The following is a 26,931-nucleotide window of genomic DNA, read 5'->3' as shown; positions in this document are numbered from 1 at the left end:
AAAAGTCCCCATAGTCTATAACAGTCTCAAAACTCAAAAGTTCGAAGTCTCTTCTGAGATTCATGCAGTCTCCTAACTGTGATCCCCTGTAAAATCAACATGAAAAGCAGATCACACACTTTCAACATACAACGGCACAGGATACACATCTATATTATTATACACATCTATATTATAAAGGGAGGAAAGGGAGCATAGTGAGGAAATGCTGGACCAAAGCAAGGCTGAAAGCCAACTGGACAAGCTCCAGACTGCCTCTCCATGTCTGATGTCAAACGCTCTTCAGCTCTCCAACTCCTTTCAGCATTGACTGCAACACACTTCTTTTCTCCAGAGCTGGTTCCCCTCCCTGTTAGCAGCTCTCCTCGGCAGGCATCCCAAGCTCTGGCATCTCCGTCATGTTGGGGTCTCCAAGGCAATCCAGGCTTCACCTTTATAGCCTCTCTGGGCTTCCATACTGGGGCAACCCTGACACACACTTGGCCTCAGCAGCTTTGGAGACTCCATAGTCCCCTTCTTCTGCCCTTGACTCTAAAGCCAGAACCACTTGGCTGAAGCCGCCGAATTCTGCTGCTTTCTGGGGCTGGAACATGGACCCCTCATTCAATTACATCTTCACCAGCTGTCTGTTTTCAGTGATTTCCCTCACAGCCTACGCTTGGCTGTCCTGGAACTCCCTGTGCAAACCAGGCTGGCCTCAAACTCAGAGATTCACCTGCCTCTGCCTCAGGAGTGCTAGGATTAAAGGTGTGCACCCCCAGCTCTAAGCTTTTCTTTACTTCGTTTTCACAAGTTGGAAATGTAGCTGTGCAGGATCTTGCCCTGAGGTCACCACTCCCTTTATTCCATCTAATATCAGGCTTTCCTTTAATCTGTTTGTCTCCTTGAACACAGGGTTTAGCTCCATTCCACTTCCCGGTGTCCCCTCTTCTCCTTGAACTGTACATTTTGCATTTTTCCTTGCTCAGCTTGCTCCTTTCCATTACAGATCTTCATAAGAGTGAACACTAATAACCACATGCCAACAAAATTAATCCTCAGGCCAACTTTTTGGACAAGGGCAAAAAGCAGCCATATCCTTCACCAAAATATCGTAAGAGTGGTGCCTAGGCCACACATAAATAAATATTCTTCTCCTCTGAAACCTCTTGAGTCAGGCCCCCACAGTTCAAATCACCCCATCACCACTGTCTTCCATGCTCCTACTGGTATGGCCGATAAGCAGCACTTAAATCATTCAACTGCTTTTCTAACCCTGTGAGTTCGAGGCCAGGCTGGACCGACAGCCTCCAAAACAATACAGAGAAACCCTGTCTCTAAAAACCAAAACAAAACAAAACAAAACAAAACAAAAACCTTCTGCCTATATTCGAAGGTCAGCGTGCTCTCAGCCACTGTCAGAGGAGTAGGTGGGAGAGAACACTCAGTCCTAACCTAAACGGGGTGTCTCTAGCAATGCCCTGCTTCGGGGTTCAGGGAGCTCCGTGGAAGAAGAGGCAGACGGGTTGCATGAGCCAGTGAGGATGGAGGACACCGAGGAGACAGTGTCTTCCAGACACAGCAGGGCTGATGCACACGTGAGCTCGCAGAGACGGGCAGCACGCATGAAGGCGGTCCCAGCGCTAATGTGCGGCGGTGGACACAATCTCCGTCCGTAACAGAGACGCTGTCTCCAGGTGACAGTCTGCCACACAGGAGAAATTAGTTTCCCCAAGGGAGTCTCATTGGATATACAAACCACATTTTAAGGGAGGCCCTATACCCAGAGGTAAATGGTCAACAAAAAATTAATTCATGGGTTATTTTTGGAGAACTTTTTTATCTCATGCTGTTTTCTGTGGACTTCTTTTCTTTTAACCTTACTGGTATTTTACTTGTATACCATGGTGATGCTGTAACGATAAGCGGCACACTTACTGAAAGTAAAACTAAGTATTTATTGTAGAAATTACTCACAAGAGACCAAACAAGTAACCCAGATGAGCCGAGTAGTTTTCCACTGCCGAACTGGAAGCCGTAAGCCAGAAAAAGAGACCAAGACTTCCGTTGTTCAATCTTTTATGCCTTCCCTCGTAACGCCCCCTAGCCATGCCCAAAAGTGGGCCTGGCTAGTGACGTAGTTCACCGCCTATGTATGTATATATCTTTACGTCCGTCCGTATACGTCTTTAGTCATGCCTAAAGTGGGTGTGGTTAGCGGTGTGGTAAACCGCCCTTTTATTACCTCATCTGTGTGTGCCTCTAGTAAGTCACATGGTTGATGCCAGCATTGTTTTCCTCCTACACCATGGTTTCCATTTTTGTGGGTTTTGTGGTTGTGTGTGTGTGTGTGTGTGTCTGTATGTCTGTGTATGCATTTCTCACGCTCTTTTGTTTCATTTTTTTCATTTTGTTTGTTAGTTTTCTCACTTTGTTTTATCCTTGTTTGTCTTTTTTTTTTTTTTTTTTTTTTGCCCGTTTTCTTAAGAGAGAGAAAAGGAAGGCAGGGAGTTAGAAGGGCGTGGAGAACATGGGAGATGAGGGAGAGAGGGGAAGCTGTGATCAGAATATACTGTACGAAAACAACTTCATTTTAAATAGAAAGTTAAAGAATAAGGAAAGAGAAGGGCACGGTGCTAATGCGTGGGGCCTACCCCAACACTCAGTCAGGTACGGTGCTAATGCGTGGGGCCTACCCCAACACTCAGTCAGGTACGGTGCTAATGCGTGGGGCCTACCCCAACACTCAGTCAGGTACAGTGCTAATGCGTGGGGTCTACCCCAACACTCAGTCAGCCCAGGTTTTCCTGTCTCCTGCGCCTGAGCCCTTTGCCCACCAGGCCCCCTGATATCCAGCAAGGCCGTGTCCAGTAGGGAGTGGCAGAACCAGTGTCCTTCACTCCCTGAAAAACCCCTCCTCCCGTGGGGGCCTGTGTGACTTGGGGCTTCCCCTTCACCCTCTCGTAGCCCCGAGGCCCAGAGCAGCCACCACTGCCCAGGGAGGTAAAGCGAGGAACAGAGAGTCTAGGCCTTTGCTCAAGGGACAGAGACAGGCTTCAACCCCAGACTGCAAGGCCCCTAGACGTAATTGTCACCCCTAGTCCACTTCTGTGGTCATCTTCCTCCCCGAGTGTCTTCATGGCTCACTTGCTGTCCCCCCAATCCTTTGGGCTAGGCGACTGTCTCTCGAGGACAGTCTTGGGGTCCGGGGTATCAGAGGGTGGGGTGAGGAGTTGGTTACTCCTGGCTCCCACTTTAATGTGCTCTGGAGACACCAGGCCACTGGCTACGTCTACAGGTAGCCCGGAGGGCGTGGCCTGCCTAGGAGTCAGGACAGAGGCTGCCACCTCGATAGCCCACTTAACGGCTCTGAACCTAAAGGACAATCCCCTGCCTCAGGACACTTAACTGTTATCCTGAAAAATATGCATCTACGGGTAAGGTAACAACTGTGGCCTCTGGGAATATCAGCGTCTCGGGATATCAGTGCAGAGTGCCCCTCAATCACAAGACAGGCTCTACACACAGCCCTCTAGCCAAGGATGAACCACATCTGTCTGTCTATCTGTCTGTCTACCTTGCTGATACCACGAAAATGAACAAAAGGATCAGGATTGATGAGACATCCCAGGTGTACGTAACCAGATGTGACTTGAGAAGGACCCTGCCCACCCCCATCTCCTCTGGCCCCCAGGCTTCTCTTTGGTAAAATGGAACAAGGGGGAGGGCAATGTGAGGGCAGACCCCAGAGCAACAACCTGGTCACTCCAAAACCAGCGCAGGGACAAGGTAGGCTTCGGCTGTGTGAGTGGGAAGGGTCACTACAGCATCCTTGGAGTCCCCCAACCCCAGAACTGAGACACCTCAGCTGGCCACCAGCTGAACACACCAAGAGCACCCAGGAACCCTAGTCCTCCTGGCTACACAATCGATTTTTTCCTAGCCTTGCCTTCTGGCCGCTCTTGGTGACTAGAGGTGCTGTATAGGGAAGTGGCCACCTTGCTGGTGTCCTGGCTCTTGCAGATTCACAGCCTTGGTCCGAGCGCCCTCTGCTGGCCATGCACTGTCTGACCACCACCCCATATACTCACTTTGGCTGGTGAACTTCAGGGTCTCTGGCGAGCCAGATGGAGGATTGCAGAGCCCACCACCCTCGTGGTTGGACATACAATATGTTCCTGAGTTTCTGCATTCCAGCACCAAAGCTGTGAACAGACTCAAAGTTAGGTTTGCCCTTCCACAGGGTTCTCCCCAGGGCACACCGATGCTCAAAGTTGAAGGAAAAGGACGCAGCACCAGCACCCTGCGCTCTTAGGGGATAGCGGTGCACCATGCTCCCACCCACCCAAGACTCGCTTAATCGCTCCTGAAGCCCACAGTTCGTCCAGCAGTCGCTGACATCATCAGACTCCTACAAACACCAGCTTACTAACCCACCGTGCCTGTTTGTGAAGAACTGCCCATTCCAAGAAGCACGGAGATGTTAAAACTATTTGCCAGAGACAGCAGAGCCTGTAAAATGCCCATCAGGATTAAACTCAGGAGCGAGGGCTACCAACCCTTGCGGGTAGGGAAAAGCCCCTTGTGCTGTGGAAACACCTCCAGGCGGGTGGGGCAAAGATGAGAAACTTGGGTCCCAGCCGAGGGTGGTGATTTACCCATGAGGTCTCAGGGCACACGCCCAGCCCACAACCCCTCAAACCACCCCCATGTGGGTAATGGCTCAAGTCCACCGAGGTCAGGAATTCGGTCACTGCGGCTTCAGGGTCTAGCCCCAACATCTTCCAGCCATGTGACCTTGAGCAGGCTCCTAGTCTCCACGCCTCAGTCTCCATGTCTGTTAGATGGGACCGCCACCTTCCTCCCTCTGGGCTTATTTGTAGGACAAGGTGAGAAAATCTCTGGCCATGTTCATCCTTCAAATGTCCCCTGTCACCACCCACCATCACCAAACCTTACCTAGGGCTGTCAGGGACCCTCCCTCCTTCCCATCCCACACCTGACTTGAGAATGGCAGCCACTCCAGCAGGGCTTACAAGCCAGACCTCAGGAGCCCCTGGTTAGTGCTGGGCCAGGCTGTCCTCTGACCACTGTGTCCTCTAAACTAAATGACCCATTTTCTACTCACAGATCAACAGCGCCTGGGCCGGAAAGGTCTCCACATAGACAGCTGCATCACCTGTGTCACACGCCCAGGGAGAGCCCCCCAGAACTTTTCCTCGAGGGAAGTAAATGGTCCCTGGCCACTCAACAAATGTGTGACTCAGCGTATTGTTCACCGCCGCAAGCCTCAGTTTCCCCATCTGTAAAATGGAAGTTTAAATGAGTCTCAAGGGCTGTAGGTGGCCAGGATGGCGTGGTTCCGGTGTCAGCGGCTGCCTCACAGTTAATCTCACAGAAGCAACGGATGAGTATACTTGGTGTACCAATGGCCTCCTGCCAGGAGGTCCCCATGCAGCCTCTTTAGCCAGCGACAGGAGCAGGCTGGCGACTGTGGAGATTGCTCCAGTGCCCCAGTCAGCAACAGGCTCTGAAGTCCTCTGAGTGGGGGAACGGGACGACCGGCCACGGTGACCCAACAGCAGCCCACGAGAAGCACTGCAGGTGCCCGCTGGCAGTTCCTGGGCCCGAGGTGCCTCGTGGCTGGGTCTGCTCTGTCCTGGCTCCCAGGTGCCCACCTCCTGCAGGCAGGACCACAGGTCAGGGAGGTCCTGGGACAGTCAAAGGTCAGTGGATGTCCTGAGATGCCACCCTCGTGGACAGAAGGGTGGGCGGTGACATCTGTCTATTTCTTGGCCTCTTGCTGAAGGCGGTGGCCATCTAATCTTCCTGGTGGAGGCAGAACAGGAGGACACCTTGGAAGCTCACCTGGCTGCTGACAACATCTGCCTGGTGGCATCACGGAGCCACTCTGCCCGCCAGGAGGAACCCCAGCCGACAGAGGGGGAGAAGCCCCGTCTCTCCGCGCGTGGGAGCCAGCAGCTTCCTGACTCTGTGGGCCGTGAATCACTTCTTACATTAGAAAGTACCTGGGTGTGTGGAGGAAAGCCTGGAAGGGAATCAGAGTGTGTGGGAAGAGGGGCTGGGCCCGGGTGTGAAACGCCAGCCCATGGATGTCGTTAGGGCCCCTCACCTGTCGTGACACCTACAGAGCACCCGTGCTAACTGGGGGGCGTGCGGGGCTGTCTTGTTGAGCCCACCTGGGACGCTGACACACCAGGACAGAGGCCTGGGCTGAGGTGGCCATGGCTGAGACGCTGGCCACCAGGTGGCACCCCTGATCTATTTTTAAACAAACAATTCAAATTACAACCTGGCAAACTGGTGGGGACTACCCCCAGGAGCCCAGGCCAGGAGGGTCCCCAAGGCCCCCTCTGAGACTCCTCTGTGAGTTCCCTCTTGTATGTGGCCTTGAGAGACCATTGCCTCATGTCCCTGCTCCTGCAGGGGCTACCAGGAGGGGTCTGTCTGTTCCATGACACCCCCTACTCCTGCCCTGGCTCCCCATGGGGCTAGTTCTGTATTGTACTTTATTCCCCTGACTCCAGGTCAGCTCTACAGCCCAAGACCCACCCCGCTGTGTGTGTGTGTGTGTGTGCGTGTGTGTCTGTTTATGTGTCTGTCTGTGTGTGTGTGTCTGTGTACGTGTGTATCTGTGTATGTGTCTATGTATGTGTGTGTGTGTGTCTTTATGTGTCTGTGTGTGTATCTATGTATGTGTGTACCTATGTGTGTGTGTGTCTGTCTCTGTGTGGCTGTATGTCTGTGTGTGTCTCTGTATGTATGTATCTATGTGTGTCTGTCTATCTGTCTCTCTCTTTCTGTGTATATCTGTGTATGTGTCTATGTGTGTGTGTGCATATGTGTATCTGTGTGTGTGTGTGTGTGTGTGTGTGTGTGTGTGTGTGTATACATGCCACAGCATGGAGATCAGAGGACAGCTCGGGGGACTCTATTGTCTCCTTTCACCGTGAGAACTCGGTTGTCAATCTAATCAGGTGTCTCTACCTACTGAGCCGTCTCACCAACCCAAGACCTCTTTCTCACTGCTCTCTCACGGTCCTCTCTCTTTCTGGCTGGCCAGACAGACCCCTCTGGGCTGTGGCTTCTCCCTGACGTTTTTCCGACTCAAGCCCCAGTCCTGGCCCCAGGTCTCCCGGCCTCTCCAAGCCCTCCAGCCCCAGGACCACTTCAGGGACATCACCTGCCGTTGTCCTCGGCTCATCTCTTAGACGCCGTATGCTGTGCCGTCTGCCGTGTCTGAATCTGTGTCGTTCGTTACCCTGCGAGCATCAGTCTGTCAGAGCATGTCCCAATACCAAGAACACGTGCCCCACCAGTGACCGCTCGGGAGTTACTGGAAGAACGAAGCTCACAGGTGACCGTGTGGTGCCGGGCAGACCCAGAAACCCCGCCAGTTTCACCCGTGGCCTCTGCTGTCTTCCATCTGCTCCTCGTGTTCCCTCAGGATCCAGAAAGTTCTGGGTGGCGTATGGGCCCATGCTGGGGCAGTGACCTCCCGTCTCTGCCCTCAGCCTCCCACCATGAGGCCGGATCTCCACTGCCCTTCCTTCACGAAGACAACTTGGCTTCTGCCTGAGTCCCATGAACCTGTCCCACGGACACCAGCCACACTGTCACCCCCAAGTTCAGTCCGAGGTGGTAGCCACCCACCATGGTCAGCATTCTTCTGTTCTACTGGAGTGCAAAGGTACCACAGTCCTCAGATTCTGGGGCATCAGCCAGAGGACAGAGCAGGCTACCCCTCAGCCCACCCCACTGCGCTGTCCAGCGGAGCATGTCCTGGGATTCCCACCACCACCGCATTTTTTAAAAATATTTTATTTATTTATTATGTATACAATCTTCTGCATGCCAGCAGAGGGCACCAGATCTCATTTCAGATGGTTGTGAGCCACCATGTGGTTGCCAGGAATTGAACTCAGGACCTCTGGAAGAACAGTCAGTGCTCTTAACCGCTGAGCCATCTCTCCAGCCCCCGCCCCCGCAATTTTTAATGCAGGTGCCATCTGACCTACCTGAGGCTGGGGTGAATTGAGGAACACAGGAGGGGCAGTTCTGACCTCGACCTCTGAAGGGAGTCGGGTGCTCAGGAGTAAGTGAAGGCCCCTTGGTCCACCATACACCAGAGGCTGCCTTGGAGACCCGAGCGCTCCCCTAGGCTGTGTGGGCCTAAGCTAGTGCCTGCTCTCTGTATGCCTGGCTTCCTGTTGGTGCTGACATGCAGGGAGGTGTGGGACTCCAGGGGGCCTGAGCCCCACAGACAGTGTCTGTTGGGCAGGAAGTCAGTGTGCGGGACGCTCTGAGCCCTGCCCATGAAGGTGGCAGGTATTCAGGTGTGGCTTACCTGGCCACACCCTGCTCTGCCATTTGCTCGCCGGGAGCCCCTTTGAACCTCAGCGCTGGTTCTGCTGTCACTACTGGATTCCCATCCACCTGGTGTCAGCCCTCAGCGGAGCGTCTCCCGAGCAGTGCCCCCTCATCCCCTGAGCTCCGTCTTCATCCTGGGGGAGCAAGTCCCTCCTCTCCTTCTTCCCTCTCTTGTCCCAGCAGGGATGGGAACGGAGAGTCCCAGCACCCACTGTGGTCCCTGAGGACATCTCAGCCGCGATCCTGGGACATCGCTGTGCCTGTTTGGGGTACAGCACCTTGTAACCCCAAAGTCTCTAAACTCAGCCTCTCACATCCAAGTTCACTCGCTGGGGACTCGGACTTTGAGCCAAAGCTGGGTGTCTACAATGACCCGAGTTCCCTTGGAATGCTGACACAGTAGCCGAGGCTCTCTCAGAACCACTGGGTTAAGCATTGATTTTTCTGGCCTGTTCTGGCTCAGGACAGCCCTGATAGCGAAAGCCGAGGCCACAGGTGGCTAAAATCCCCCCACTTCCAGGGTTTTAACCTGAAATGAAAGAATACGGGGTGGGGTAGGGTGGGGTGGGGTGACACCCCCTGACTCCGGTCTTCCCTGCTGATGTTCAAGGAACAAGCAAACCGCCCCTCACCTCCGACTCCTCCGTCTCAGCCCAGCCCCTGAGCCCTTCCAGGCCCCCAGCTCGTCTCTCTTGGTGCTAATCCCCTCTCCATGCTCTCCCTTCAGCTCTGGGGACCCTGTCTCTTCCCTGGAGAGACATGAAGTGCCTCAGGCTGTCCTCTGATCAGGGTGTCGGGACATCCCTGGCCACCTCTCTCGGGGTCCTCAGACTCACCGCCCCAACACCCTTGCAGAAGGCCGCTGAGCAGGCCACCTCTGCCTCCCCAGGAAGCCTCCATTGCCCTCATGATCCTTCTTCAACCCGCTTTTCATTCTCCACCCAGCCACCAGGGGCCTCAGGCACACAAGTCTATTCACTCTCTAATCATCCCTGACTTCCCTGTTACCCCCAGGATTAAGACTCACCCCCTATACCGGGGTTCAGCCGTGCAGATTCAGCCATCACCCTCCCCCGGCTTCCACCCCCACCTGGGTGGGCTGGCCGCACTGTTTCAGCCAGTTCCAGACACGCCTGGCCCTGTCCTTGCCTCTCAGGCTCTTGGGATGCCTCTGCTTCCTAGAACACTCTTCCGGTTTCTCCACCCGCTCAGGGCCCGAGGGCCCCTGAGACCCTAGCGCCCATGTCCCTCTCTGGTTATCCTCCTTGGAGCATCCTCCTACTCCACACACACCCCGACCGTCCGACACAGGGTCCAGAGACAGCAGACCACTGCCCTGGTCACACAGCAAGAAAACAGTCCTGCTCAGAGGAAGCCCATGCTCTGTGACTACGGGTTTCACACTTCCCGTTGGCACTCCCTGGCCGCCCAAGCAGCCACCCTTGGTGACGTGGCCTAAGTCGGGGCCACCTTTAGGTGTGTCGGCAGAGAACGTGCTGGAAGCTTGCCTGCATGGGTGGCGGATGTCCACCGTGGCAAGGAAGCAGCTTGGGCTGTGCTGTGTGGTTGCTGAGTGCTGGCTGCTGTTTGAGAACTGAACTCAGTTGCTGCCTTGTTCCTGGGCCCAGGCACTATCCAGTCTATGGAGTCAAGCTGTCCCTATGCATGTCAAGAACGCTAGGTAGGCAGAGGCAGGCAGATCTCAGTGAGTTCGAGACCAGCCTGGTCTACAAAGCGAGTTCCAGGACAGTCAGGACTGTTACACAGAGAAAACTTGTCTTGAAAAAACAAACAAACAAACAAACGAAAAGAATGCTAACTTGGAATGGATTTGGGACAAGACCAGCATGGCCGCAGGCTGCAAAGACCCACACCCCGGCTTGCAACAGCCCTGGCCCACATTGTCAAGCCCCCTTTACCCAAATGGCGCCAAAACTGCGTTCCAGTTGGTGCAAGTCTGCCTCCTGTACACCAGGCACTCGAACAAGGACCTTATATGGGAAAAAGCCAGCTCTCGCCTGATACAGACCTTTCCCCTTGCCCAGAACTTTAAGAACCGTTTGTCTCGAGTCCCGTGTGCGACTTCTCTGGTGCCGCGCCCTGGGATGGGTGTACCTTGCCTAAGAGCTGCACCAGTAATTGTTTGCCGCCGATTCTGTCTGATGTCGTCCCTTGGGGTCAAACCTGAGCCTCTCGAAGAAGACAATACTAGTCTTTGCTCATGCTCAGGGAGAGGCACTAAGGGGTCAGTCGGCAGAAGCCTCTGGAAGTGTGCAGCCTCATTTAACCACCTCTATTGGCTTGCACAAGGGTCTGGGGAACCATACAGGTCCCTATTTGGGTCTCAGCTCCGGTGAGCCCTGGACCGGGCTCAGAAGACCCTATCACAAACCTAAGCTTCGTCTCCGAATTCTCCCGGGCCTCCTTTTCTCCAGCTGTTGAACTGGTCACAGCTTACCAGGCATGAGGCCCTTCCCTGAGCTGGTCACCCATATTATCTCTCGAATTCTGGACACAGCCCTCTGAGCCAGCTGCAGGGGTGTCAGGAGCTCGGGGGCCGAGAGAGCTTCAGCACACGGGAGCACTGCGCACACGTGGTTTTACCACCCCCGCCCCCGTGGCGTTGGAGCCTGCCCTTGTTGGCTGTGCCCAGCATGGCCTGGGGTCCACAGGGCCAGCCCGCAGGCCCATGCCTACGAAGGCGGGAATCTCTGGCCTCCCTTTCTCTCCTTTGCGCCCTGGCGATGTCAGCAGGCCGAGTGCGGAGTCAGACACTGAACGGCAGCACTGGGCTGTTTGAGGGTCCTCACAGTTTACACACTCCGTGGCTTTTTGTGCACATGCGCAGGATGGACAGGAAGCAAGAGGTACCAGAGGCTCGGCGCTCCCAGTAGAGGGCGACCAAGGAGTCTGGATGCTTCTAGAAGCCGGCTGCTGATTCAGTGTGATGGGAAACCCCCAGCCAAGGCACCCCCTCTCTGGAAAGTGCATCTGTGGCTGTAAGGGTGCCTCTAGAGAGGAAATGCTTAGGGACAGTGACTCCCTCTCCCACTGTCTCAGGTACGTAAGGCAGAGCTGCGTGCTACCCTCCTATGGAGCCAGCTGTAGCCCCAGCAGAATTGCCCAGACTACAGTCGCTTGCTTGCGCCTGCTTCCATCCAAGCCTTCTGTGAGCACAGCTGCTGAGCGCTGTGGGTGGGCTAGCGCCCCAGCTCTCTCCTCGCCCGAGAAATGATGCTTCTGACGGAACAGCAGAGAGAAAGACTGTCTTCGAAACTGGAGCTCTGCTAGCAGCTAGAGCATGTCTTTTCCAGAAGAATCTATAGGGAAGATGGGTTATGCTTTTCTGCTTACTATGCATTCTGCCACCCAAGAAAATGTCAGATCTCGTGTCCAGCAGTGGGTCCCCCAGAAGTCCCCTGCCAGGGCAGCCACAGGGCAAGCAGTCTGGAGTCTGCCTCTTGTGACCTTAACAGATACCCCTCCCTGGACCGCAGGGCCTCTTAGGAGGGTCTGTAAGCCACAGGTGTGGGCTGCGTGAGCAGGGGTCATGTACTGTCACCAGGTGTCAATGCACCCACGTGCAGAAAAGCCCCAGAGTGCAAGCTGATTGGCACAAGCACGGCTGCTTCCTGCCGTACCTCACCCCAGCCGCCCCACGATTCACACGCCTGTGGGCACCTGCAAGATCACATCTCTCCACACTTGTGTGCGTGTACAAATACTGCCCTCCAACCAACAAAATGGCTGCAGCACGCTTTTCAAAAAGTCTGTTAGTTGATGTGTATGGTTTTGCTGGAATGTATGTGCACCACTCACACCACGCCTGGTGCTGGCAGAAGCCAGAAGAGGGCGCCAGATCCCCTGGAACTGGAGCGACAGATGGTTGTGAGCCACCACGTGAATGCTGGGGATCGAACCTGGGTCCTCTGGAAGGGCAGCCGGTGTTCTTAACCACTCAGCTATCGTGTTTTAAGAAACCTAATCAGCTAATCAGCTTGCTTGGAGCCAGGTGTGGTGGTACATGCTTCTGATCCTGGCTCTCCAGGCGCTGACGCAGGAGGACTACTGTGAGTTGAAAGTCAGCCTGGGCTGCAGACTGAGTACCAGATGCTCCAGGACTATATAGAAAAATTTGTCAACAATAATAATAACAACCACCCCTGGCTTTTAATCAAAACATGAGGACAAGTCTGCTCACCAGCACGGACACTCGCGGCTGGTTGACACAAGCAGTACCCGGGTCAGCCAGCAGGTGGCTCTCCCAGGAGGCTGTGTAATGTGGGCAGTTCTGTCCAAAGCTGCAATTTGGCTGCAGAGTTCAGCCCTAGGTCTTCAGCCCAATCCCGGAATGTGTTATTCACTGAGCACAGACCTGTTGCCCAGTTAGGACTACACAGCAGTTGGGCCGGCTCCAACCAGATTACCCCTGCTGGGGCAGAGTTCCACCCTTTCATGGGCCAGGAGCTAGATGCTGGACTCTGGCATGGACACCGCCTCTCTGAGCTCTCCAGGGCAGGCGTTGTCCTCCAGGGCAGATGGGTCCTCCAGAGAGATTTTTGTTTTGGAAGAGTCACGGCACCCACAGAGGAACAGCGCCACTAGAACCGAGGCCCTAGAAGCACTCCAGAGAGCTCCTACTGGAACCCTGGCCCACTGGCAGCAAAGGCTTTGCTAAGTTTCCCAGGCTGCCCTATCTGGGGTCTCCACCAGCTGCTACCGCTTCTCTGGTGTGTGCACACCGAGCCCCACGCTGACACCCAGCCAGAAACCAGAGTCACCTGCAACTGCGGCACAGGTTAGGGAGCCAAGCTGTTTGGGTTCAAATCCTGGTTCTACTACTTCCCGTGTGCTCTGGAACCCGACTTAACTCCTCTGTGCCTCCAAATTAGGGGTAGACAGTTCTCCATCTCAGGGTCTTTGATGCTAGGCAAGAATGGGGAGAAAGGAGGAACAGGGAGGCGGTAGGTCTGTGGCTCCGTGCCCCCTGGGGCACTGGGAGCAGCCCATGGTCATTTGGAGACGGAGCTGCTCCAGGGGAACTGAGGGCTCACCACTGTCCCTGGCAGTCTTTCCCTGCGAGGAGTGTGAGAGACCACCATGCTTGCCGAGCAGCTATGGCGGGCTCAGAAGTCTAGGCCAGGGGGCAGGGCATGCTATGGCCACCACCCAGTGAGGCCAAGGCAGCAGTAGGGACAGATAGAGCATATGCAGGGGGAGGTGAAGGCAGTACCCACACCGGACACACCTGGCACACCTGGCACATCTGGCACATCTGGCACATCTGGCACATCTGGCACGCCGGACACACCTGACACACCTGGCACGCCAGACACACCTGACACACCTGGCACACCTGACATACCTGACACACCTGGCACACTGGACACACCGGGCACACCTGGCACACCTGACACACCTGACACACCTGACACACCGGGCACACTGGACACACCTGGGACACCTGACACACCTGGCACACCTGACATACCTGACACACCTGACACACCGGGCACACCTGACACACTGGACACACCTGGGACACCTGACACACCTGACACACCTGACACACCGGGCACACCTGACACACCTGGCACACCTGACATACCTGACATACCTGACACACCTGGGACACCTGACACACTGGACACACCTGGGACACCTGACACACCTGGCACACCTGACATACCTGACACACCTGACACACCGGGCACACCTGACACACTGGACACACCTGGGACACCTGACACACCTGGCACACCTGACATACCTGACACACCGGGCACACCTGACACACTGGACACACCTGGGACACCTGACACACCTGGCACACCTGACATACCTGACATACCTGACACACCTGGGACACCTGACACACCGGGCACACCTGACACACTGGACACACCTGGGACACCTGACACACCTGGCACACCTGACACACTTGGTACACCTGACACATCTGGCACACCTGGGACACCTGACACACCTGACACACCTGACACACCGGGCACACCTGACACACTTGGTACACCTGACACATCTGGCACACCTGACACACTTGGCACACCTGGGCAGGCAAAGGGCTGGACCAGTGACCCCTCTGCCCAGGGTGCCATTCCAGTGTCACATGTCATAGGTCCAGGCCAGCACCATGCCCCCTGCTCAAGAGCACTCTTAGAGCCAGAGCTGGCGGTGTTTACCTGTGATTCCAGCGCTCAGAAGCTCAGACAAGTGGATTGCCCATCCAAGCCAGGGTCAGGTGCATAGAGAGCTCCAAGCCACCATGAGCTACAGAGTGAGACCCTGTCTCCAGAAACAGGGTCTAGACCTTTGTCCCAAAGCCCCCCACCCCTATCACGCTCGTTTGCATACTCACACTCACCCCTCCCAACCTCTCAGCGTCTCCAGGTGTGTTTCTATATTTGGTAGCTAGAAGCGGGTTTTTACCCCAACTCTGAATGTGCTTAGACTGACTGCCCATCTCCAGATGCCCAGGAGCACAGAACAGGCGCTCACTGCTCCGAGGGTGGAGGCAGCATGGACACAGGGATGGGGACAGACAGTAGACGGATGCCTGATGCATGTGGGTGAATGGGCGGGGGCGGGCACATGCTTCCACGCGTGCATGGGTAGGTAAGTAGTTGGGTGGATGGATGGACAGACACACGGACGGACGGACGGACAAATGGATATGTGAACATGTGTGGCTGCCCAGATGGCTACATAGATGAATCGATTATGAATGTATGAGTGTGTGGTGACTGGATGGATGAATGGGTGTGTAGCTAGGTGGATGGTTATGTCAGAGGATAGACTGTGTGTGCGTGAATGTGTGGTAAATGGCTGGCTGGGTGGATGGCTAGGTAACTGGGTAGACGCCTGCGTGCATAGGTGGATGAGGAAGGACTAACCGGTTGGGTGAGTGGATAGACACACAGGGGTGGTTGGGCCCTATGATGTCTCACTGCAGTGGGCTTATCTCTGATGGCCAGAGCCGCTTTTCAGTCCCAGATGAACACAGCACGCACAGGTACTTGGCTAACACGTCACACAAATGGCCTCTAGTCTTGTCCCCTCTGAAGCCTCACGAGTTGGGTCTTCACTGCCCTTATTACTGTCAGTACTTTCTAGTCGGCCAGGGAACCGCACAACAAGCCATGAAACGCTCTGGCACCTAATCCAACAGCTTCCCCTGCCCAGAGTCCTCCACATGCCTCTCCTCAAAAAGATATGAACGCTGGAAAGACGGTTTAGAGCACTTGTCCTTGCAAAGGAACTGGGTCCAGTTCCCCAACCCCTACATAAAGCTTACAAACATCTTTAGGTCCAGTTCTAGAGGACCCGGCACCCTCTTCTGGCCTCTCCGGGCACTGCATACACACGGTTATGTAGACATACATGCAGCGAAACCCCATGCACAGGCAAATAAATAAGTAAAGCTTAAAAAAAAAACAGAATAATTACAACAATAACCCCACTTCCTCCATGGCAACTTCTGTCCTGTTTCATTACTGTTGCTGTGATAAAACACCCGGCTAAAAAGCAACTTAGTGGATCAAGGGGTTTCCTCCGTTAACAAATCCGGGTTGCAGTTCATTGCTGTAGGGAAGTCAAGGCAGGGGCTTCACGCAGCTGGTCACATCACACCCACAGTCGGGAGCATAGAGAAACAGATTTACGCTTGCTCACAGCCGGACTTCTCCATCACTATGCAGCACAGGGCACTGGCCTAGGGATTGGTGCCGCCCACAGTGGGCTGAGTCTTCCCGCCTCGATAGCAATCAAGACAACCCCCTCCAGACATTCCCAACTGAATGTAGATAATTCGTTATGAATTCATTATGAAGACTTTCTTCCCAGGTTGTGTCAAGTTGATGCTTAAAACTAACCAGCATAAACAGCTTATACCAAATGAGTTTTTTTTTAACCTCCGGTTATTAAAATCCTGGGGGGAAGAGGAGAATCGATATGACACCTAGAAATCACTAAAAGTCAGGTCCCCTCTCCCTTGAGCCCCTCTATACTCGGCACAATACTTCTACTTCATAGTCCAGTGTAATTGCTGGTGTTCAGGCCATCAAGTCCCCTTCCTAGCCACCAGGAAGAAAGTGGATGTGGAGGGAACTCTCTGGAAAACGACACACATGGCTCCTCCATTTACGTCTTGCTGGACAGCGCTTGGGCACAAGTCCATGTGCCCAGAAGCTAAAATGTAAGGACTCTTTGCCGCTCCCCCCACCAAATATGATGCTGATGGGTGGTGTGGACAGCTGACAGCTCTGTTTTGCCAGTGGGCAGGAGCTGGCTTGGAGGTCTTTGGCTCATCATTGCAGAGCCAGGGGCTGGGGAAACACAAGGGCCGAACTTGGGAATAAGTCTGGGTACAGGCATTGCGCCCCAAGCAGGCCAAGGCCTATAGAGAACTCAGTAGGAACAAAGGATTACGCATCAGGAAGAGAGCCAGCCCAGGTCAGGGGGAGGGGGTTCAGAAGAGGGGGCATTTGAGAGAACAGAGGGGCAGAGTGTGTGCAGCTCCTCCCACGGACCAGGGGCAAGCTCACAGCCGCCGGATCAGCCTCGTGCTCTGAGCCTCCATCTTCCCACTTATGACATGGGATGGTGACTGCGTGCTAGTGTCCTGCTGGCTACAGATCTGGCTCACAGGTGGGGTCTCCATAAGACAGAAAGCATGCAGCCTGGAAACCCTGCCCTCCTTCGTCCATTGAGGGAGACTCTGAAATGTCTGGGTTCATTTGGGATTGTCACAGCTGGGAGGAGGCTGCTAGGACTGTCCTCTTGGAAAACAAACCATCCCGTTTATCCAGAATGCCAGTCTTCAAACCTTACCCACACAGCTGGGGGGGAAGGGGGGACAGAGCCTCCCCTTGTTCCTCCCACTTTGTCCCCTCCCACTGTATCTCAGGACCCTCCTCTGCCCTCCCACTGTAACCAAGGAAACTCCTCTCCCCTCCCACTGTGACTGGGGACCCTCTTTGTCCCTCCCACTGTGACTGGGGACCCTCCTCTGCCCTCCCACTGTAACCAGGGACCCTCTTTGTCCCTCCCACTGTAACCAGGGACCCTCTTTGTCCCTCCCCCTGTAACCAGGGACCCTCTTTGTCCCTCCCCCTGTAACCAGGGACCCTCTTTGTCCCTCCCACTGTGACTGGGGACCCTCTTTGTCCCTCCCCCTGTAACCGGGGACCCTCCTCTCCCCTCCCACTGTAACCAAGGAAACTCCTCTCCCCACCCCCTGTAACCAGGGACCCTCTTTGTCCCTCCCCTGTAACCAGGGACCCTCTTTGTCCCTCCCCCTGTAACCAGGGACCCTCTTTGTCCCTCCCCCTGTAACCAGGGACCCTCTTTGTCCCTCCCACTGTGACTGGGGACCCTCTTTGTCCCTCCCCCTGTAACCGGGGACCCTCCTCTCCCCTCCCACTGTAACCAAGGAAACTCCTCTCCCCACCCCCTGTAACCAGGGACCCTCTTTGTCCCTCCCCCTGTAACCAGGGACCCTCTTTGTCCCTCCCCCTGTAACCAGGGACCCTCTTTGTCCCTCCCCCTGTAACCAGGGGCCCTCTTTGTCCCCTCCCACTGTGTCTCAGGACCCTGCTGATCCCCTCAAAGACTCTGTGCCCATTCATTGGCAATGGCGCCTGATTCCAGCTATCTCTTACTTCACAAACACCCACAGTGACTCAGGCTTTTTGTGAAGTTCGGCAAACTAAACTTCTGTGTCCTTATTCAGTGCCAAGCACGTAGCGGCCATCCTCCCCCAAATCCATTACCAGTTAAAGCACAGCTATTATTTTTACAGCAGTGCTCAGAAATGGCTTGCAATCTCTAATTTGCTAAATTGATGTGTATATTGACTAAATAAATATTCGGCACGAAGCCTGCGTCCCCTCCACACTTATTAATCCTCAGGAAATGGAAACACAAGACACGAAATGAGCTCCTGCTCCGAGCTGCAGACAGGAATACATTATGTTGTTTTCCTGAGTGCTCAGGGACTCGCATCGCTGCAGCAGGAACCAGCCAATCAGCAAGCTCCAAGTTTTCCAATGACGCACATTGTCTGCCCAGGACGTGCCTGGGTTGCTAAGGCTCTTCTGAAGTTTAGAACAAGAAACTTTTGCCTCTGTGGGGGGGAAATCAAGGGAAAGCAGCCTTAGATGGGGGGATTTGGGGGCCTTATGGCTTCAGTGTTTACAAAGAGACATCAGAACTGCAGGCAGGACTCATAAGAGACACCCCGGGGAAAGGGCCCTGCCCTCAACGAAGGGCATATCAGCCTCCTTGGCTTGGGGATGAGAAGACAGCCACCTGGGGAGGGGGCCCTGACCTTGGTTGACAGTGCAGTTGCCATAGCAATGCTGGCTTGATTCTTTCCATGTGCTGGTGTGTCCTGGGGGCTCTCCTGGTTTGTGCCTTGGGAGCAAGGAGCTCAGTATTGGGAAAGATGTGCCTCGAGGGGAAGTAGGCCCAGCAGGGGGAAAGGACAGCACTCTCCTTTTGCCCAACTGGAAGGATCTGACTCCCCAGAGGCAGGCATTGCCTCTTACCACCTCCCCTTAGGCCAGAAGCTTCCTCACTGGGCAGAGGCCTGGTCCACAGGCTCCAGCCTCTTCCCTGTCCCCAGCTGTGCCCTTGAGCAAGCTGCAAACTCCAGTTGAGTCTGTGTCTTGGTGTGTGTGGTTGAGAGTCATGATGGGATCGCCATGGCAATGTCCCCAGCACCTGATCACATAGGGTTGGCTGCTGCCCGAGTCAGAAGACATGCATCCGAGTTCAGATGGAGTCCAAGAAATGGGAACAGTCAGTGCAAAGGCCCTGGGGTTCAACGCGGCTTCTGGAACGTCGCCAGAAAAGGGCTCACAGACGAGATGGTAGCTGATGGTAACAACAGAGAGTTAGCCAGTGCTGTCCGCGCTGTCCTTTGGCTGGGGGTGGGCACCCTATGTAGTGACAGTCACGTGAGACTCTCTAGAGGGACTATTTCACTCTCAGCCTCCACAGCCCCAAGGCCAGCTACAGCCCGGTCAGTTTGGGGGACCAGGAGAGTTCTGCAGAGTACAACTCCTCTTTCCTGGTCACAGGCCATTACAACAGCTGGCAACTGCAATCGGTAAAGGCATGAACAGAGGCCTCTTGGCTCCCACAGACCGCAGGTAGGAGTTGCAAGGGGCTTGGACCCTAACATTTGTCTAAAAGTTCCTCATAGCCTGCATCCTGTCTTCTCATTTAGACTCGCTGACTCAAGAGAACATTCCAGAAAGACTAGCTCAAGCTCCTTTTAGTCTTTCCCCACACAAGAGACATGACCAGGGAGCCGTGAGGAGGAGAAGAGGAGTCATCAGGGTGTCCACACATGGAGGGGGCTGAGTGACATAGAGGGTGGGGTCATGGTAGGGCTTGCCCTGAGGTCCCAGCCCCATGAGAGCCCACTGTCCAGAACAAGAAAGCCCAGCACTACTTGGCTTGGAGATGTAGAGCATTTTCTGAGGATATGATGGAATGTTCTAGGCGTGGACCCGGGAGGGGGCTGCTCCCCATCGTCCACACTCACCCCCTCGCCCTATCCAGTCCTGGGTGGTTTATGCTTTGGGTCTACATAGACAGTGTGTTGTGCGGTCACCAGCATCTTCCTGGGGGGGGCTGCCTTGGTCTGGGGGCTGCCTTGGTGTGGGGTCTGCAGTTGCCCCCCCAGACCCCCACCCTACAGATGCTCAAGTTTCTAGGCAGAAGCAGAAGTTTTGGTGGCCAGAGTACCTCGCTCAGGGGAGGGAGGAGGAGCAAGGGCTTCTGAGGCCACGGCTGCCACCTCCCTGCAGTGATCCATCTTGTCTCTGCGGGGCTGGGGAATTGCTTGGAGGCGAAGCCGCATCTTGAATATTCATCTGATTTATGGTCACAGTCGACAGTTTTATGAGTCCACCCACCTCTCCCTCCAGCCGGCCATCAATCTTCCCTGAGACGGGGCCTCTGCCAGCAGCTCATGAATTAAAGAGGCCCCTCCGGCCCTCAGCCCGCCACCCTCCCCATGGCGCGTCGTGACTAGGAGGACCTGACCAGAAGTCACAACACTGTTCTGTCTTGCTGCAGTGGCGGCTTTGAAGACCTTGGATGACTCTTTCTGGTTGTTTGTTTCAAGTGAAAGCAAGTCAAGAGCCCCAAGGCCTACCTTGCTCAAACTCTGAGCCTCGGTTTCCCCATCTGACTGGGGGGGGGCATGCACACCCCAGTCTCCTCTGCTTATCAAGGCAGAGTCTGGCTGTGTGCCAAGCACAGTTAGTGCAGTTTACCCTGCTGTCAACGTGAAAGGAGCCACTGGGGCCAGGGCCATGCTGTGCACAGTGAACGCCCCCAGTCTGTAGGAAGGGGGTCTGTGAACCCTGACCCTGGGGAGCCCTCCATGGGCTGGGCGCCCTGTAGGTTTTGCCTAGGACATGGCAGGTGATCCGGGCTTTGGTTCCAGGCTTGAGAAACCCACTCCAGAACAGTTTTGGGGTACAGCCCTTGGACAGGGACCCCAAAAGAAGCCTCTGTGTCAAATACTGAGTCACCTGGTCCCCAGAGTCCCCTGAACCTAGCGTAGAGCTGGGATAGGATGGGCTAACCTGTGCTCAGTTACCAACACTGGCTAGGCCTGAGAGAGACACAGGGCTGAAGCTGGATGGAGGTGACAGGTACCCGTTGCTGTCGGCAGGACACTGGGATCCTGAGACCTTCCAGGGAGCAGCCTGTCTCAAGGACTCTCAGTGTTGAGCTACCATACATTTCAGGGTTCTGGGAACTGAGCCGGGGATCAGAGAGAAGAATAGGGAGACAGCCCCTACCTTCACTTAGCACTACCCACTTGTCCCTTGGGACCACAAAAGGTCCACAGCATTGGCCCCCAGTTTTGCCTGTGAGGAGGGATCAGAAGACACATTAGAAGCGCCCCCAAACCCTCATGCCACCAACCCTTCCACAAGACCCAACCTCACCACCGTGTGCCTCAGTTTCCTCCAGTACAAAACAAGATCCCCAAGTCCTGTTCCATCTAGGACACTGGTTTAGACTGGCTCTGAAGAACACAGAGTTGGCCGGAGTACTGACCTGCCCCCTGCCCCCCCCATTCCTCAGTCTATGTGGTTCTAGAGACATCCAAGTGTGATTCTAGAGACATCCACATATGATCTTAGAGGCATCCAGATGTGATTCTAGAGACATCCAAGTGTGATTCTAGATAGCATCCACATATGATTCTAGAGACATCCAGATGTGATTCTAGAGACATCCACATATGATTCTAGAGACATCCAAGTCATGAGAGCAGAGGACCTTGGGTGGAGGTACAGGATGGTGAAATCCAGTGAGAATTTCCTGAAAAGGGGCAGAAGAAGTAGGCCAAATGTCACAAGGGACGAAGTCCTAACTTGTGGAAGCAGCAGGAGGTCCCTGACCCGGACTTTCACCACTGCTGACCACGCTGGCATCAGTGGTGTTTATCCCACGGAAGGGAGGGGCAGCAGTGTGCAGGCAGGGCTGGCACTGGGGCAGCAAGTCAACACCATGAAGCCCGGGATAATGACTTTCCATATCACCTTTGAGTGCCTCTTACCAGCCAGAGCACAGACAGGGAGACGGCCATGAACCTCACTGCCTCCCTTCCTGGGCAGCTGTTCCTTCCCTGCAGATGACTGATAGCCCAACTCCTCCTGGCTAGCTTTGAGAACTACTTTGCAGCCTCATCCTTTGAAAAAAGAGAAAAATAACACCCCAGTGACAATGTTGAGGGGAGAAAGTGGTTGGAAAGTCTACAGCAAACAGAGACCTCTAAGAAATCTAAGCAAGTCGGTAGTTTTTTGGATGCTCAGGGATGTCACTAGGTGGTCAAATAGAAGTAGAGATGTTCACTCACCCACCACATATCCATCTCCCGTCCATCTATCCATCCAGCCATCACAGTAGGCAGCCAAATGTCCACCCGCCCATCCATCTATCCATCCACCTATCCATCCATTCATCAGCCTACCCATTCATGTGTCCACCCATCCATCCATCCATCTGTCCCTCCACCCATCTGTCCAGTCATCCATTCATCCATCCACCCACCCATCCATCCACCCATCCATCCATCTGTCCCTCCACCCATCTGTCCATTCACCCACTGTCTAGTCAACCATCCACCCACCCATCCATCCATTCTCATGTCAATCCTAGCTGCGCATGTGCGGTGGCAGATGCCTGACTGTAGACAGCCTGACAGATGGGTGGGTGAACGAGGAAGTGTGAAGATGGCTGGCTTAGTGGGCAGATAGATTATGGGTGTATGGATGCTCTGGTGGTCAATTAGATAGATCGGCAGACAGATGGATGCAGAGACGGGTAGATGGCTAGCTGGCTGGGACTACTATTCCCATGCTAAATTGTCTTGTTCCCAAGGGTGGTGGATCACAGAGACTTTAACCCCTGCCTGATGCTGCAAACATTAGCCAGGCCTCAGGGGTCCAAGCCACAGCTCTCACCATCTGATCATTACTGACTCCTAGGCTTTCTGGCTGAGCCTCCTGGAACTCACCAACTCTCAGGGTGGCGGTGTGTGACATTTCACATTCCCGCTAGCAGTACCTGGCCTTTCCACTGAACATGGAACCCAGCTGTTTGCTAGCTTGCCTCCCCTTGGAGGGACTCTCGAGCCCCTGCCATAAGAGGCCTTGCTTCCAGGATGAGGGTTCACCTAAAGACTCAGACCCCTCTTACAGCTGCCAGGCCCCAACCTTCCCACAGTTCTACCAATCTCTTTAATTACCCTTCAGTCAGGCTTTAATTTATTGCTCCGTGGCAAAGCAAGCGCTGGAGAACGAGTTTCCCTGGCAACCAAGTTTTTAAACACAAGATTCTCTGTATTTTCAAAGCCACTTCTCATCTAATTTCCTCCCTGGAAATTAACTGGGAACTTGTTGGCTGCTGGAAGGTTCTGCCTAACAGCAGGCCTGCATGTACGTGTGAAACCATTAAGGCCCTCTCTCCCTGGCAGAGGCCCATGCTGGGAAGTATCTGCTTCCCTCTATCTCTCTTCCAGAATGGCCATTATGAACTGACAAGGGGGACAGGGCTTGACCACCAAACCACCAGTAGCTGGCCTCTGACTTCCGGCCACCCAGACTCCCGGGAGGTTAGGGCTGGGAACCTGAGCCACGTGTCTGGGCCTGAATGCACAGACCTTGCTGGCCTCATGTCCCAGTTGAAAAGAGCAGCCAAGGAAGGACCTCTCAGGAATCGGGGTGCCATGGAGAATGGATGGAGGAGAAGTAGGGGGACAGGCACCACGTTCCCGTCTTGGTGATGAGGTGGAAGGTGGATTGAGGAAAGGTTCAGGGTTACAACAGTAGTGACTGCGTGGAAACTGAAGGCAAGAGAGAGTGAGGACAGGCGACGTAGGGCATCTAGAAGCATGGATGGCTGGAGGGTATCAGCACAGGTGACTGAAGGGGAAAGGGCTGGTCAGTATGCAGAGGGAAGGAGGAAAGGGGGAAGAAAGGGGAAAGGACGGTTGGCTGTCTAAGTAGGCAGGCTGATGGCTGGGTAGGTGGATGCATGAGCTGGTGGTACATGGGCAGGTGAGCAGATGAATGTGTGGGTGGGTGGCTGTCTGGATGGGTGGATGGACGAATGGGCGGATGGAGGAATGAGCGTGTGGGAGGTTGATGGGTGATAGATGTGTGGGCGGATGAGTAGGCGAAGGTATAGTAGAGGTACACTGATTAACGGATAATGGATGGATGGGTAGATGAGTAAATGGCGGATGGACGGACAGATGGATGGATGGATGGACGGACGGACGGACGGAGGATGGATGGGTAAATGGGTGGATGAGTTTTGCGAGGGTGGGTGAGCTGGTGGATATGCGGATGGGTGTGTGAATGAATGAATGAACAGATGGGGGGATAAGTGGATGAACTGGTGAATGAATGGGCAAGGCGCATCCCAGAGACATCGTCTCTCAGTTAACACAGGCTAAATCGCATGCTCTGGGGTGTGGTCCAGAGGTGACCATCAGACAACCATGACTACAACAAAAGACAAGAAATAGTCAGTCTGTAAGTGCTGGGACTTGAAGAAGTTCGTCAATGTCCCCTCGAGAAGGACAGGGTCTTCCCATGGGGCCCATTCATTAGGAAAGCCAATCCTTATAAACTCATCTAAGCACTTGGGCTGGCTCTGAGTGCCAGACAGCCAGAGGACATTCACTAACTAGTCATTGGAAAGTGATGGATTGATCCTGGCTACCTGCCATGGCGGAGAACCACGACTGACTGGGGACAGCACAGGCATCTCACTTCTCAGTGCACATCCCCAAGCCCCGCCCCCGTCAGCACTGGGGATGTTGGGCCTGCTACGATCCGCACTGCCCTCTGGGCCGTGCCACAACCAACCCCGGTCCACTAGAGGGTCCAGGAGACATGCTTCTTCTGCTGGGACCACACTTGAAACAGCATCCGACCCAGGGGGTACAGAAGGCTTGAGGATGTCTTAGATCACCAGCAAGGTCCTGAGAGGCCATTCATCCACAACGGCACAAAAAATAAAACAGTAGACGAGGTCCCGCACCCTGGAGCTGACGGGAGGAGTGACACGCATATCTGCTCTAAAGAGTTAGAAGGGGGGCTGGAGAGATGGCTCAGCGGTTAAGGACACTGACTGTTCTTCCAGAGTTCCTGAGTTCAATTCCGGGCAACCACATGGTGCCTCACAACCACCTTGAATGAGATCTGGTGCCCTCTGCTGGCATGCAGACAGAAGTCTGTATACACAATAAATAAATACAATATTAAAAAAAAGAGTTAGAAGGATATTGGGCCGTGGCCCTTCTCAGGAAGGAAACTCCTCACCAGGAGGGACCACAGACCTCAGCCGAGACCAGGGGAGGGTTTAGCTTCCTTCACATCTCCCTCAACTCCAGCTTGCAAGTTCTCTTCAGACTCAGAAGAGTAGTGGGGATGATAGCAGAGTTCGCCAGGAGACTGGGTGGATGTCTACCAAGTGAGGGCTTGCCCACAGGCCCTGAGACAGTCAGTCTTCGTGTTACGGCACCGGGGCAAGATGCTGAGGGCTGTCAGTTCTCGAGTGATGCACCCTAGAGATGAGGCAAACGCCCCAACTTAACTCTGAGGTTCATAAAACTCAACTTTTCCCATCTCACTCCCTCCCCGGCAGGAAGGAGCATCAAGAAGACAAACTCACTTCTGCTTCATCTATAAAGTGCTTAGCTAAGTGCTCGGCATACAATAAGTACTCAATAAATAACCATTATTAAGGGAGGGTGAGACAGAGGAAATCAGACAGATCAGAATTTAGTTCAGCCACGTAGATTTATTGCGCTCCTGCCCAGGGGGGAGAAAAGACAATGACTATCTGGCCTTCTCATCTCTCTCCACTCTGACTTTGCGGCATTGTCCTCTCTTCCCTTTGGCCTGCAGCCTGTTGGGAAAAAAAATAATAAGAAGAAGAGAAAGCCAATCTGGCATGCTTGGCTGAGCCCTGTCTCCCCTGGCCACAGCTCCCTCGGACTTGATGTTTAATTTCCCAGGGTCAGGAAGAATCATGCTGATGATCCCAGTTAATTCAAAATGTAAATTTCATCTCCTATTAGCTAATGGCGCTGAGCTCTGCTTTACATAATGGGGGTGGGGGGAGCAACTGCCTTACCAGTCACCAAGCCCCTGGCTCCCTCTTCTCCAGCCCTCCAACCCTCTCCAATACTGGACACCTACGCCCCTGGCCTCTGCCCACCGTGTGGCTAGACCTGAGCTCACCCTAAAAGGAGAGTGTTCTATTAACAGTGGGACACGGGGCACGGGGTGCATGCCAACTCCAGGGAATGGGCTTAGCCCGAGCAACTCCATCTGGACCAAACCAGTCTGAGGTCAGTCCTGGGAGACTCAGGCTCCCAGGTTCATGTACCTGGACCCAGAGCCTCAGCCTGAGCAGGGAACTTGCCAATAAGCAAGGCTGGGTGCCGGGGCCTACCTTTGCCAGGCCCTGTAAAGTTGTCCCTGTACTCTGGGGACCAAGGTCTTTCTATTATTAACGTCTTTGAGTGGCAAGACCCCAAAGCTGTCCCCTCACTTGCCTCTGGGCCACCAGGCAGGCTTCTTCCTACCTCCCTAAGGGGTCCTCCCTAAGCCAGCCCAATGTCTTTTTTTTTTTCCAATGTCTTATTGTTAGGCCAAAACAGTTCTTCAAGGCCTGGAAAGGGCAGGCCGGGTGTGCCCAGGGCTCCGAGTCTCCTCTTCTGCACCAACCCTAAGTGCCAGCACCATGGTTAGCACCGTGGCTTCCTTCGGTTGGCAGAACTGGTGAGGGTCCTGGTCTCCGAACCTGGGTCTCTTCCCTCTGCTGGGTAGGATAATCTGGGGTCATGGCCATCCATGGTCAAGGCCTGTGCAGGTTCCTGGAGCCTGAGGAGCCTGGTAGTCTCAGCTCTGCCACCTGGTGGCCGTAGGACTTCTTGCTGGGCCTGCCTTCTTTGGCCTTAGTTTATTTTTCTTTCTTCCTTTTTTTACTTTTTCT

Source organism: Mesocricetus auratus, unplaced genomic scaffold (assembly GCF_017639785.1).
Source record: "Mesocricetus auratus isolate SY011 unplaced genomic scaffold, BCM_Maur_2.0 Super-Scaffold_100028, whole genome shotgun sequence".
NCBI classification, from domain to species: domain Eukaryota; kingdom Metazoa; phylum Chordata; class Mammalia; order Rodentia; family Cricetidae; genus Mesocricetus; species Mesocricetus auratus.
Note: the sequence above shows the minus strand (reverse complement) of the source record.